Source organism: Chiloscyllium plagiosum, unplaced genomic scaffold, assembly GCF_037043375.1.
Source record: "Chiloscyllium plagiosum isolate Xiang-an unplaced genomic scaffold, Cpla_swu_hap1 HiC_scaffold_6, whole genome shotgun sequence".
Lineage (NCBI taxonomy): Eukaryota > Metazoa > Chordata > Chondrichthyes > Orectolobiformes > Hemiscylliidae > Chiloscyllium > Chiloscyllium plagiosum.
In genome coordinates this window covers 43,582,388-43,595,122 of record NW_028270144.1, presented here as the reverse complement: position 1 = coordinate 43,595,122, position 12,735 = coordinate 43,582,388, and positions in this window count along the sequence as shown.

The following is a 12,735-nucleotide window of genomic DNA, read 5'->3' as shown; positions in this document are numbered from 1 at the left end:
ATATCACACCTACCACTCTGCCCTCATCAATATTCTTTGTTACTTCCTCCAAAAACTCCAATCAAGTTTGTGAGACATGATTTCCCACTCACAAAACCATGTTGACTACCCCCAGTCAGTCCTTTCCTTTCCAAATACATGTACATCCTGTCCTTCAGGATTCCCTCCAGCAACTTGCCCACCACCGAGGTCAGGCTCACCAGCCTGTAGTTCCCTGGCTTGTCATTACCGCCCTTCTTAACAGTGGCACCACATTTGCCAATCTCCAGTCTTCTGGCACCTCACCTGTGACTATCGATGATAATAAATATCTCAGCAAGAGGCCCAGCAATCACTTCTCTAGCTTCCCACAGAGTTCTCAGGTACACCTGATCAGGTCCTGGGGATTTACCAATTCGAACCATTTCAAGACATCCAGCACTTCCTCCTCCGTAATCTGGACATTTTGCAAAACGTCACCATCTATTTCCCTACAGTCTATATCTTCCATATCCTTTTCCACAGTAAATACTGATGCAAAATATTCATTTCATATCTCCCCCATTTTCTGTGGCTCCACACAAAGGCCGCCTTGCTGATCTTTGAGGGCCCTATTCTCTCCCTAGTTACCATTTTGTCCTTAATGTATTTGTAAAAATCCTTTGGATTCTCCTTAATTCTATTTGACAAAGCACTCTCATGTCCCCGTTTTGCCCTCCTGATTTCCCTCTTAAGTATACTCCTAATTTCTTTATACTCTTTGAAGGATTCACTCGATCTATCCTGTCTATACCGGACATTTGCTTCCTTCTTTTTCTTAACCAAACCCTCAATTTCTTTAGTCATCCAGCATTCCCGATACCTAACAGCCTTCTCTTTCACCCTGACAGGAATATACTTTCTCTGGATTCTTGTTATCTCATTTCTGAAGGCTTCCCATTTTCCAGCCATCCCTTTACCTGTGAACATCTGCCTCCAATCAGCTTTCGAAATTTCTTGCCTAATATCGTCAAAATTGGCCTTTCTCCAATTTAGGGCTTCAACTTTTAGATCTGGTCTATCCTTTGCTATCGCTATTTTAAAACAAATAGAATTATGGTCACTGGCCCCAAAGTGCTCTCCCACTGACACTTCAGTCACCTGCCCTGCCTTATTTCCCGAGAGTAGGTCAAGCTTTGCACCTTCTCCAGTAGGTACATCCACATACTGAATCAGAAAATTGTCTTGTACACATTTAAGAAATTCATCTCCATCCAAACCTTTAACACTATGGCAATCCCAATCGATGTTTGGAAAGTTAAAATCCCCTACCATAACGACCCTATTATTCTTACAGATAGCTGAGATCTCCTTACAAGTTTGTTTCTCAATTTCCCTCTGACTATTGGGGGGTCAATAATACAATCCAAATTAGGGGATCATCCCTTTCTTATTTCTCAGTTCCACCCAAATAACTTCTCTGGATGTATTTCCTGGAATATCCTCCCTCAGCACAGCTGTAATGCTATCCCTTATCAAAAATGCCACTCCCCCTCCTCTCCTGTCTCCCTTTCTATCCTTCCTGTAGCATTTGTATACTGGAATATTAAGCTGCCAGTCCTGCCCATCCCTGAGCCGTGTTTCCGTAATTGCTATGATATCCCAGTCCCATGTTCCTAACCATGTCCTGAGTTCATCTGCCTTCCCTGTTAGGCCCCTTGCATTGAAATAAATGCAGTTTAATTTATTAGTCCTATCTTGTCACTGACTGTTTGACTCACTTCTGATCTCAGCTGTACCCATCTCAGATCGATCTCTTTCCTCACTATCTCCCTGGGTCCCCCCCCTTCCCCCCTCCCCCCCCTTACTAGTTTAAATCCTCCCAAGCAGTTCTAGCAAATTTCCCTGCCAGTATATTAGTCCCCTTCCAATTTAGGTGCAATCTGTCCTTCTTGTACAGGTCACTTCTACCTCAAAAGAAATTCCAATGACCCAAAAATGTGAATCCTTCTCCCATATACCAGCTCCTCAGCCATGCATTCATCTGCTCTATCCTCCTATTCCTACCTTCACTAGCTCATAGCACTGGGAGTAATCCAGATATTACTACCCTTGAGGACCTCCTTTTTAAATTTCTGCCTAATTCTCTGTAATCTCCCTTCAGAATCTCAATCTTTTCCCTTCCAAAGTCGTTGGTTCCAATGTGGACAATGACCTCCAACTGGCCCCTCTCCCCCGTGAGAACATTCTGCACCCTTTCTGAAACATCCTTGATCTTGGCACCAGGGAAACAACACACCATTCTGCTTTTTCTCTGCTGGCCACAGAAACATCTGTCTGTACCTGACTACAGAATCCCCTAACACAATTGATCTCTTGGAAGCCGACGTACCCCTCGTTGCATTAAAGCCAGTCTCAATACCAGAAACGTGGCTGTTCGTGCTACGTTCCCCTGAGAATCCATCACCCCCTACATTTTCCAAAACAGCATACCTGTTTGAAATGGTTATATCCACAAAAGACTCCTGCACTGGCTGCCTAACTCTCTTACCCTTCCTATGTGACTGTATCTGAGACTTCTCCCCTTCCTATAACTGCCATCCATCACATACTGTTGCTGTTGCAAATTCCTCATCGCTTCTATCTGTCTCTCCAACTGATCCACTCGATCTGATAAGATTCGCATCCAACAGCATTTATGGCAGATATAATCCACAGTAACCCTTAAACTCTCTTTAAACTCCCACATCTGACAGGAAGTACATATCACTGCAAAGGCCATTGTTGCTCCTTCACAATCTACAGACCCAGAAAATAACACCGTCTTATTCCTCTACAAACACTGCCCATTAATTAATAGCTGTGGCTTATATTTTAAGATTAATCAAGAGACTTATATCCAAAAAACATACAATCAAGAAATAATCCACTATACTCACTACTGCAGCCTTTCTCTTGGACAGACTTGAAACAACAATTAACTTATCTGATTCTGTGCTGTGAACGTCGCCCAACAGTTCCTCCAAGATTAGTTGTGAATTTCACTGTTTTTTAATTTTCCCAGATGCACTCCGATGTCCAGTTATACACGAATTCAAACAGCAAAGGTAGCAACTGTGCAGGTTCTCCCTTTCACTCTCTCTCCTGCACTGTCCTCACCGTGTGCCTTGATGGAGGATGATGTGTTGCATCCGGAGGTTTTTGGAGTGTAAGGTGAGGACTGGGGTATCTGGTCTTGCTGCGATTGGAGGGGTGGGGTTCAAGGACAGAGGTGCGGGAGGTGAAGGAGATGCACTGGAGTATATTGTTGACAACATGGGAGGGGAAATTACAGTTGTTGAAGAAGGAGGCCACCTGGGATGTTCTGCAGTAGAATTGGTCATCCTGGGAACAGATGCAGCAGAGGCAGACAAATTGAGAAATTGAAGATCTTTACAGGAGGTAGGGAGGGAGGAGGTGTATTCCAAGTCTCTGGTGAAGTCGATGGGTTTGAAGTAGATGTCTGTGTTGAGTCGGTCACTGGAAAGGGAGATAGAAATGTCCAGGAAGGGGAGGGACGTGTCCATGATGATCCAGGTGATCTTGAGATCAGGGTGGAAGGTATTTGCAAAGTTGATGAACTGCTCAACCTCCTTGGGGGAGCACGAGGTGGCACCTATATAATCATCAGTGTTGCGGAGGAGGAAGTGGGGAATGGTGCCAGTGTAACTGCAGAAGATGGACTGTTCCATGTACCCTACATTTTACATTACTGAGATTGATTCTTAACTGTCTTCTGAAATGGCCCAGCAATCCAACGAATACAGTTTCAAAACCCTTCCAGAGAATTCGTCATGGAATGCTGCACAACAGAGTAAATCACCTCAGTGATGTTTTCTGTGATATGCTTCAGCTGTAGTGACAATATTAAAATATAAAGCAGTAGACATTGCTTGTACTCCTCAACAATCTAAAAACTCTTTTGAAAACCATCAGTATCATGCCATCAAGATGTGAAGCGAGTTGGGTCTCAGTCCATTTTCATCAGCGGCTGATGAGTTTGCAGATCCCAAATTTTGCTGATTAAGGTCAAGTATCTGGAAATTATCTACATATACCTGAGTTAAAGCCACGTCTTTCTAATTCACAGGCATAAGTGTTGCCAATTAGCCAAAGTTAGAGACTCATTGTTTTTAATAGGTTATGAATTGATTTTATATTCCTGGAAACAGGTGAAAATATTTGAGAGTTTTTTTTGTTTTGTAAATGGTTGCTTTTAGTGTCACTATGAGAAGAAAGTTGAGTTTGTGTCAGATTGTAGTAATGCCTTAACATTGCAAATGCTACAGCTAATTTTATCCAGGTCCTCATTCCTGAAGTCGTCAATCCAGAACTCAATGATATAAGAGTCCCCTTTATATGATTATCTTTCAGCTGAACAGAAATTAATCAAAATGATTCACAGATGGTGTACAGTTTCTCAAAAATGATCACTTTACCATAAAGTGCCACAGCAATAGCAATTATTTAAATCACAAGACTGTTCTCATCATGTCTAAAGAAATTAGCTATTGTAGTATGAGAAGGTCACTCGGTGAGTACTGATATATTTCGATCTATCAAAACTGACTGAATTGTTTTGGGAAATATAGGACTGAATTTGAGAGTGGGAAACATGGTGTGTGGCAGCCAAAATGCTAAAATCACAATGAAAGTGTCAGAATGTGGAAAGAAGCCAGCACTGGGTTGACCTCAGGGAATGTGGGACTCAGGGTTTTGGTCGGAAGAAAGAGAGAATGTTTACAGTCACTGTGGGGAGTAGATCCTTTTTTATGGGGGAGAGGAAATTCAGCTTGAGGCGGGAGTATTAAAAATATCTCATAGGGAGCGTGACAGGATCTAATGGAGACTTTAAAATGTGTAGATTAAGCCTGGGTCAGAAGAGGAATCTTGATTTTGATTGAAAAGGCTCAGAGTGGGAGAGACAGCATGTATACTTTCTTGATGACAGGATCTCTGCCATATGTTTCAATTACCTTGAGATGTTCCCAGCAAGATTTCTGTGGCAGGTGACAGTGCATCCTCTATGTCACATGTGTCATTGTGGACAGAATTAAAGTTATCATTTGTCAGTGGCTGAGATTTGACGTTTGGATTGCAGGAAATCACAAAGAAGATTGAAAGGGAAATATATCACCATTCTGTAGGGTCAATGAGCAAAGATAATTCCTCATTTGGGCCTGTGTGCTCAGTATCGCAACACCATCTCAGACTTACTGGTTCTGTTGCCTTGCCACTTTAGCATTATCATCAGTAATGGATTGGCCACTCTGAGAACTATCACGGTTGTTTGCCATTCCCTGATGGCTTGGAGAATAACCTGCAGGAAGGCATTGATGAACTGTAGGGCCAGCCTATGCCTCTGTTTGGGCAGTATGAATTAAACATGTAGAATGATCTGGGGATCCCAGAGCAGTAGATCTTAATGAGGGGTAGAGCTTTGTGGGTGGCTGTGGGTATGAAGGATTCCATAAACAAATGAAGCTTGCTGCAGGATGAATGGAGGTTGGCATCAAATTGATGGGCTTGATGCTGAGCCTCCCTCCTTTTTCAGGCAGCTCTGTCACAGCTTACCTGGACCTGCAGGATAGTCCAATGGATACTCACCCCTGCCATGCGTTTATATATGCTTTACATACCTGCTATTGATCCTTTAAATTTTCACATGAACTATATGAACACCAGCTCCTGAACTTTTAGCAGACTTGGCAACCTTTTCAGTTCTGCCTTTGGGAATGACACACTATAGATTACATCATGGCCCTTTGTTTTCTTATATCTAGATCATATCCAATCTCACACTGCCTTGAGAAAATAAAGTTAAAAATCATCCAACAGGTTTATTTGGAAGCACTAGCTTTGGGAGCACTGCTCCTTTATCAAATCGACTCGGCAAATTTATTTTCTACGCTCTTGTAAGTTTTTCTTTTCAGGTAAATTGACAAGAATCTAGCATGATATTGTGAGCAAGATTTCACCAAGGAGTTATACTGCCATTGATACTTTGACTAGTATTTAGTGTTTTCATTGATAAATCTCAAAACTCTTATGTGGGTCACTGTCTTTTGAAGATTTACAAGGACTAATGAATAATCACTCCTAGATCATTTCTCTTGACCACAATTTTCAATATATGAACATGATTTATCATGATAAGTTTCTCTGTTTCCCATTTTAATTTGACATAAATCCATGCAAGTCAGATACAGTATAAACAATCTCACCAACAGATGGTTCTCTTCTGTGTGAATCCTGCACAGATTGTTCGGTAAAGCAAAAATTATCAATAAACTCAAAGCTATTTAAATGACATTATTTTGGATCATTAATGTTTTAAGAGGACATGGCTGTGACTATCTTTTGGATAAATATGTTTATAGCCACCTGTCAGGTTTAACCTGAATGGTTGCCCCTTCATATAATCTATCCACCATGTGAAAAATCACACAACACCAGGTTATAGTCAAACAGTTTTATTTGGAAACACTAGCTTTCGGAGCACTGCTCCATGATTGTGGAGTATAAGATTGTAAGACACAGCTAGTGCTTCCAAAAGCTAGTGCATCCAAATAAACCTGTTGGACTATAACCTGGTGTTGTGTGATGTTTAACCACCACATCCTATACACCATTGGTTTTCTTGGGCACGGGGTGTCTGGGTTGCACTCTTGAGGCTGCGCTATCCAAACTGTTCTGAGTCTGTAGCATCTCTATAATTTATTTTACAAATTGTTCCACAAGCTTAGAGTGTCTCTGGCTGGACCAGGATTTATTATCAATTTACACCAATCAACATTGGTTTTACAGTCACCATTAGGCAAGCTTTAATTCCAGATTTTCTTGAAGGTTAGATTTAATATCTGCAGTGCATCAGACAGATTACTAGCTCAGTGACATGACCATGACGTCATTTAACTCACCCTTAACTAACAGCAACTGTCCCTCACATGAAGTATATTCAATAAACACTTTTACAGCCCAGTATACTTAATACTGATTACAAATCTCCAATACAGTGCTGTACTCTTCTCCTCTTTGAGTCTTAATCACGTCTCTGCACATGTCAGAGTTGTGTCATTGCTTACATCATCAGCATTAACGCTTTCATTTCCTTTTATAATACAATTGTTAACAACAAGGAGAGAAAGTGGATGATAGAAAAATTCTACCAATTATTGTTCTACGTGGACTGCAGCAAACACAATTTGTTTTTTTTGCTCAGTTAATAATGTATGTTAACTGTTTATTCCATTTTCCCAGTCTGACATGCTGTATATGCTTGACAATCACAATTTTGTATTATGCTTTCAATGTAATAAAGTGTCCAAAGTGTGGTCAAGGGCCATGGATCCAAAAGTGAATATTCTAAGTTGACCCACAGCTGGAGAAATCAGGCCTAACAGAAAATTGACGAGGTAAAAACAATGACTGCAGATGCTGGAAACCAGATTCTGGATTAGTGGTGCTGGAAGAGCACAGCAGTTCAGGCAGCATCCAAGGAGCTTCGAAATCGACGTTTCGGGCAAAAGCCCTTCATCAGGAATAAAGGCAGTGAGCCTGGAGCATGGAGAGATAAGGTAGAGGAGGGTGGGGGTGGGGAGAAAGTAGCATAGAGTACAATGGGTGAGTGGGGGAGAGAATGAGGGTGATAGGTCAGGGAGGAGAGGGTGGAGTGGATCGGTGGAAAAGAAGATAGGCAGGTAAGACAAGTCCGGACAAGTCATGGGGACCGTGCTGAGCTGGAAGTTTGGAACTAGGGTGAGGTGGGGGAAGGGGAAATGAGGAAACTGTTGAAGTCCACATTGATGCCCTGGGGTTGAAGTGTTCCGAGGCGGAAGATGAGGCATTCTTCCTCCAGGCATCTGGTGGTGAGGGAGAGGCGGTGAAGGAGGCCCAGGACCTCCATGTCCTCGGCAGAGTGGGAGGGGGAGTTGAAATGTTGGGCCACAGGGCGGTGTGGTTGATTGGTGCGGGTGTCCCGGAGATGTTCCCTAAAGCGCTCTGCTAGGAGGCGCCCAGTCTCCTCAATGTAGAGGAGACTGCATCAGGAGCAACGGATACAATAAATGATATTAGTGGATGTGCAAGTAAAACTTTGATGGATGTGGAAGGCTCCTTTAGGGCCTTGGATAGAGGTGAGGGAGGAGGTGTGGGCGCAGGTTTTACAGTTCCTGCGGTGGCCGGGGAAAGTGCCAGGATTGGAGGGTGGGTTGTAGGGGGCGTGGACCTGACCAGGTAGTCACGGAGGGAACCGTCTTTGCGGAAGGGGAAAGGGGTGAGGAGGGAAATATATCCCTGGTGGTGGGGTCTGTTTGGAGGTGGCAGAAATGTCAGCGGATGATTTGGTTTATGCGAAGGTTGGTAGGGTGGAAGGTGAGCACCAGGGGCGTTCTGTCCTTGTTACGGTTGGAGGGGTGGGGTCTGAGGGCGGAGGTGCGGGATGTAGACGAGATGCGTTGGAGGGCATCTTTAACCACGTGGGAAGGGAAATTGTGGTCTCTAAAAAAGGAGGCCATCTGGTGTGTTCTGTGGTGGAACTGGTCCTCCTGGGAGCAGATCCGGCGGAGGCGGAGGAATTGGGAATACGGGATAGCATTTTTGCAAGAGGTAGGGTGGGAAGAGGTGTAATTCAGGTAGCTGTGGAAGTCGGTGGGTCTGTAAAAAATGTCAGTGTCAAGTCGGTCATCATTAATGGAGATGGAGAGGTCCAGGAAGGGGAGGGAGGTGTCAGAGATGGTCCAGGTAAATTTAAGGTCAGGGTGGAATGTGTTGGTGAAGTTGATGAATTACTCAACCTCCTCGCGGGAGCACGAGGTGGCGCCAATGCAGTCATCAATGTAGTGGAGGAAGAGGTGGGGAGTGGTGCCGGTGTAATTACGGAAGATCAACTGCTCTATGTAGCCAATAAAGAGACAGGCATAGCTGGGGCCCATACGTGTGTCCATGGCTACCCCTTTAGTCTGGACAGAATCCTAACAGAAAATTGGCCAAGCTAAATTTAACAGAAGCCAGCAGTTATTGGCCACAGACAGAAGTGGAAACCATCTCAAAGAAGTCACAAAGATTCAAGGGGAACTGGTTACAACCAGCTCAAGGGTTATGTATTGGAGGAGTATTGATCAGACCTTCAAGCACCTTGACTTCCAACCAGTGCCTGAGAATGTGCACTTCCCTGACATCGCAATAGTGAAGGGTGTTAGTGCAACCCTGTTGGATGCTTTGAGCTCGTCTCATGGACCAACTGACAAAAGGCCATAGAACATCTGGAAGATCAAGGGCGATGGAGGGAATAAGAACACACGTCTGGAAGCTATCACTGATTATAAACTCACAGTAAGACTCATGGTAGAAGACCTAGCGACAACCAAAGGAGATCCAGCCTGACTTGTAAGACCTACCTTCATGAAAAAGAGGCAGCCCTACATCAGAGAGAGAGGAGATTCTAACGGCCCAGCTCTAACACTTGGACCATTTTAGGTAGTATCAGATGGATAGAGGTAGGTAGGGTGTAAATATTGTGGGAATTTGGGAAATGCTCACTTTTTAATAATGGTTTTAATAAAGATCATTTTTTTAACAAAATTGAGTTTAACTGCAAATTGCATTCTGTGCAAGTGTTTTTAATGCATAAACTGGACGAAGTGTCCAAAGCATGGACAACATTGGCATCTCTGGTTGAGCTTTGATTAGAAGTGTTTGTATAACTTCAGAAGTTGAACTCAACCAACTTTGAATATTATACAATGTCTTGGACATTGTAGGATTGAGCAAAAATTCCCATCATCTAAAATACTGGACAAGACCCTGAACTTTTCGAATATCAGAAGTATTGAATAAAATCCTTGGCTCAGGCTGCAACAAACAACAAGAGTCAGAATAATTTCTGTCTGACACTATTATAGACAGGCAGGAGGCTGGAATAACACAACAGGCCAGGCAGCATCAAGAGGGGGAGAAGTCAATATTTCAAGTGTAACACTTCATCAGGCAGGGCAGGATGGTGAAGTGGAAATAGGTGAAGACAGGTAGAGGGTACGACCTGGGTGGTCAATGGGAGGAATGAATCTGATTGGTGGTGGCGAGGAGTGGAAGGGAGGGGTAGGGGCTAGGATGGGATTTGGTGAATGGGAAGGGAGGTTATTTGAAATTGGAGAACACTATGTTGAGTCCTCTGGGCTGTAGGGTGCCCAGGCGGAGTATAAGGCACCCCCATTATCTACAGCTTCCCCCACACCCACCCTGAGTCCTGAAGAAGGGTTACAACTGAAACGTCAACTTCTGCACCTCCTGATGCTGCCTGGCTTAATGTGTTCTCTCAGACTCCTACCTGTCTACTTTGGATTCCAATATCTGCAGTTTTTTTTAGACTATTGTTCATCCTAGGATTCCAATTTACACCACCACACTAACAGAATAATCAACCAAACCTAGCACTCTAGACTGAAACTAACTTTTACACTTTGGGCTATACAGCACAGAGAGGATGGGGCCTACACAGATGCTGAACATTTAACTTGAACCAAAATCCATTCACGCATACACTTAATAATCTGGAAACCAATTGACTTCAAAACGAACAATGGAAGTACAATGGAAAACACAGATTTGATATGATGATAAATGGTCGATAATTAGTATAATTGCAGACCCTGACCACAGCTGAGGCAACTATCCCTGCATTATCTCCAAGACCATTTCAAACAGCCAATTCCAGAAGAAGAATTCCAACAGCTAATTCCAGCAGCTATTTCCTGAGAGTATTTGTTTCCAGTGACTATTTCCAAGAGCTATCTCCATAAGGGGATCCCAACAGTAATTTGAAGAGCCAGCAACAGGCTACTGTCTGTATTCTGTATTATACTTACCTTTTGTATTGTAAATGAACACCGAGATTCTTTTTCCCTGAAAAAACCTGTCTGCTATCTTCTTATTTTCATATTCCCTAAGTAAGCCCAGTGTCAAGGACCAGGGATCTGGGAGTGATTTGAACCTCTTAAACATCATCAAATTACTGATTGCAAACCAGAATCCTACAATTTCCAGCCTGAGCCTGGGTTAAGAGGGCAGCTGTCCCACATGACAGCCAGGATTGAAATTTGTGAAAGACAGTGAAGGTTTCCAACGAGTAATTGGACCATAAACAAAGTGCTTGAAACTTGAAGAAGATGAACAGTCAGAGCTAATACAGGGTCAGGGACCCATGTGAGAAGAAATCTAGCATATGCTACTGTAGGGTCATGAGCTCACAAAAATCAGAGGCACGTAAGCTGAATACAAGGTCACTGGGCCCACGAGTGGCAAGAAGCTAGATATTCAGCTTAGTGACCCACCAGAATACAGGGAAGCTAGATTAGGATCAGGGACCCACGAGCTAAAAGATAGTGAAAAGGGCCAAGGAGCCTGAGTTGCAGAGAAGGGAGAAAGCAGCTCATATAGTGTCAGGGACCAATGAGAGAGAGAAAGAGAGAGCGCGCGAGAGAGAGAGAGCAACAAATTAGAAGGGAACAATAGGAGAAATTACACAGTGCCCAGAATAGGAGGACCTGTCAGTCAAGTACCTAAATTAGAAGTGGCCCAGGTAGGTTAGCCATTGAGGTGAGCAAACATCATGTCCATGATCTGTGGGAAATGCTGGAGGGTCGTGTGGAAAGCTGAAGGGAAGTGCACTTTAAATTTCAGCAGCACTATAGTAATAGCCAGCTGCATGGAGCAGTTAAGAGATAGTGAATAGGAGAAGATGAAGTTCAATAAGGAGCTGGAAAAGGGAAACTGTAAGTGGAGAAAGTAAGAGTCAGAGCAGGAGCAGAGAAACCAGGTGAACATGTTACATGGGACAGTTTCATACCCAGCGAGATAGAGCGCAACAGGAGCAACAGCATGCAGTCAATGATCGGGGCACAACCCAAAAAGCTGTGGACAAGCTGATTGAGAAATATAAAAACCTACAGGTTGTGCTCAGAGTCCTGCACCAGACATGCAAAGAAAACAAAGCCTACATGGAGCACTGTTCAAAATGCCAGTGCAAGATTGTAAAATAAAAGTCCTATTTTCTATGACAATAGAATCAGATGGGGATAGCAATTCTGGGATAAACTGGAAGGAAATGAAAGAACAAGCCCATTGATACACTTAGACCAGTGAGGTTTGGGACCCCCCGACCTCCCTGTAGGAAGGCAATAGATCCTTTCACAACTCCAGGATTTTACCCTGCCCCGATGAACCGACTGATGACAAACTGTCAGGACAGATAGAACAATGATCCAATTACTTGTACAATCCCATTGACAATGGTAAAATTAGTGGAAATAGCAAAAAAAAACCCTGTATTTAACTCTACAGCTGACCTCTGTATTTTTCTCGACAGCATCCACCAACAAAGGATTCTCCACAGGCTTGACAATGTCGAAGAGATAAAATTAATATTAAAACACCTGAAACCAATGATCCATTCTGCCTTACTCAATCCTCAGAATGTGGAAGGAAGGGAGCTGCAGGTCACGAAAATGGCAATCCTATCTGCCGTAAGATACAATAGGGCAGACCCTATAGAGGGACATAATAAGTGCAGGCAAGAAACTGCATTTGCCAGGCTCCTGTGGACATGGTTCATAGGAGTCTTTGGTGACCTAGGTTAGACTGCACTAACATCACAAAACAGAGCAAGTTGGGCCTGCATATTAATCTCACATCTCACTAAGTCAGCAGGGAATGTCTGTGACAAATTTGATGCCATCGCAC